This window comes from Mastomys coucha, unplaced genomic scaffold (assembly GCF_008632895.1).
Source record: "Mastomys coucha isolate ucsf_1 unplaced genomic scaffold, UCSF_Mcou_1 pScaffold22, whole genome shotgun sequence".
Lineage (NCBI taxonomy): Eukaryota > Metazoa > Chordata > Mammalia > Rodentia > Muridae > Mastomys > Mastomys coucha.
Window position 1 is genome coordinate 128,010,595 of NW_022196905.1, and position 2,539 is coordinate 128,013,133.

The following is a 2,539-nucleotide window of genomic DNA, read 5'->3' on the forward strand; positions in this document are numbered from 1 at the left end:
AAAAAAAAAAAGAGAGAGAGAGAGAGAGAGAGAGAGAGAGGGAAGCGTAAGGAGGCGACTCTGCCCACGCTCCCTCGCCCCGCGTGCTCCGGTCGCCTGCCCAGGGCCGCTGCGCACGCGCAACCCAGGCTTCAGACCCCCGGCGCGGCCCGCACGGCAGGGCCCTCAGGTGCGTACTCCGCCGCCGCTTCCCTAAACTTCCGCTTCCGGGAGTCCCCCGGGGCAGAGAGAGCTCTCGGGGCGCGTGGCGGAACCTTCAGGCGCCCGGTAGCCAGCTCCGAACCCCATTTCCCGCACCGCAAGCAGGCCCTGAAGAGTGGGGGTGGGGTGGGAGAGACGTGCCGTTAGGCGACGTCCGCACGCAAGGCGCGCACCAAAATCTCTCTTTTGATTGGTTGTGACGGGACGAGGAGGTGGGGGAAAAACCGTGCCCCGTGCGTGCCGAGGTCACGCTCCACCTGACGTACATACGCTGTGTATAGGAACACTTGATTGGTTAGGGGAAGAGGCGGGGGCCTTCGTGGTTGCCTAGCAACGGCGCTCTGGCTCCACCTTTGGCGTCTTGCTTTGCTTGTTGAGGCCAGGATTAGGAGTCCATCTGGTATTCGCGAGGACCAGAGGCTTAGGTCGATAAAGAAAGCCGAAGAAAGAGCCCACCCTCCAAGATGTGGCTTGTGTCTGGTCTGGTTGAGAGTACAAGGTGGCCTATGGTCATAACACCTAGTACAATAATTTTTTTTAATTTACTTTAAAACGTTTAAAATTCTTAGTAACTTTAAATTTTAAAGTAAATTTTTAGAAATTAAAATTCACAATAGTAATGTATTTAATCTATTGCACCCAAAACGTTATTCCAGCATGTACTCATTCAGCATAAAGAACCAGAAATGAGCCTGCAGCAGTGGCACATGCCTTCGGATGGCTCTCTCTGAGTTCAAGGACAGCCTATATAAAGCAAGTTCCAGACCTGCTGGGGCTACACAGTGGGACCTTCTCACTGAATAAATTATAGCAGCTTTTTTGAGATACAGGAAAACTCACCCTTTAAAATATAATGCAAGTCAGAAAAAGAATTCCCTCCAAAGTAAAATAAAAACAAAATAAAATAACAAAACAGAACTCAGGCCTAGTGTGATAACTCAAATGTGTTAGTCAGCCCAGCACTGGGGCTACTGAGGCAGGAGGATTTCAGAGGGTTACAGAATAAAAGTACATAGACAAGTAGGTACTTTTTTTGTTTTTGTTTTTGTTTTTGAGACAGGGTTTCTCTGTATAGCCCTGGCTGTCCTGGAGCTCACTCTGTAGACCAGGCTGGCCTCGAACTCAGAAATCCGCCTCTCAAGCGCTGGGATTAAAGGCATGTGCTGCCACTGTCCAGCTTTTACAGGTAGTTCTGAGTCACCATGTGGTTGCTGGGAATTGAACTCAGGACCTCTGGAAGAGCAGTCAGTGCTCCTAACCTCTGAGCCATTTCTCCCGCCCTCTTTTTTTTTAAAAGGAAGGAAAGAAGAAAGGAAGGAAGGAAGGAAGGAAGGAAGGAAGGAAGGAAGGAAGGAAGGATGAACACAGGGAGGGAGGGAGGGAGGGGAGAGGGAAGGAGGGAAAAAGGGAGGGGAGAGGGAAGGAGAGAGGGAGGAAGGGAAGGAGTGAGGGAGGGAAGGAGGGAGGGAGGGAGGGAGGAAGGAAGGGAAGGAAGGAAGGAAAGAAAGAAAGGAAATGGAGGGGAGGCTGCTGAAGAGATAGTTAAGAGGTTGTACTAGAAGCCGTACATGGTGTCATACATCAGGCAGATTCCTGTGAATTTGAGAACAACCTGATTTACAGAGCAAGTTCTAGCTCAGCCACGGCTACACACAGAAACCCTGTCTCAAAAAACATTAAAAAAAAAAAAAAAAAGCATTTACTGCTCTTACAGAGGACCCAGGTTCAATTCCCAGCATCCATTTGTAAACTCAGGACCACCACCACCCATAAATTCATTTCTAGGACATCCAATACCCTTCCCAGCCTCCTCCATCACCAGCATGCACATGATGCACACACAACCATGCAGGGAAAACACTCCTACACACACACACACACACACACACACACACACCACATATATTTTAGTGGAGGAATGGAGGAGCTTGACAGAGCACAGGTGTCCTGGCTGCTGACACAGTGGCCTGGCTACAACTCGGGGTGGCCGAGCTCTTCAGTGCTTGCTGCCATAGGAGCCATTTGTTCTGAGAGACTTTTTAGTAACAGCGAAGTTTGGAGGGTGCTTCCAGGTTTTCCATGCCTGCTGGCTCTAGCTTGAATATCACAGTCCCAAAAGGACATCTTGTGGATACATTTGAGTTGGCTTCGTTGTGAGAGACATAACAAAGGCAATGATGCTGTCCAGATATTTTAGTATAGATGCCTATAACTATTTGTCCAAAGAATCTGAAGTCTTCATTTATACCCCCAAGATGCATAGTGTGGCCGGGTGGTGGTGGCAAACGCCTTTAATCCCAGCACTTGGGAGGCAGAGGCAGGTGGATTTCTGAGTTCG

At 49.5% G+C, this 2,539-nt stretch overlaps 1 protein-coding gene across 1 annotated transcript in view; it reads left to right on the plus strand.

The window, feature by feature from the left end:
• The first annotated feature begins 6 nt into the window (after positions 1 to 6).
• Positions 7 to 2,539, plus strand: part of Gtf2ird2b (GTF2I repeat domain containing 2B) — a 39,044-nt gene continuing 36,511 nt past the window's right edge. The window contains exon 1 of the mRNA XM_031391157.1: positions 7 to 169. The gene's annotated coding sequence lies outside the window, so the exon portion shown is untranslated. The remainder of the gene's footprint in view (positions 170 to 2,539) is intronic.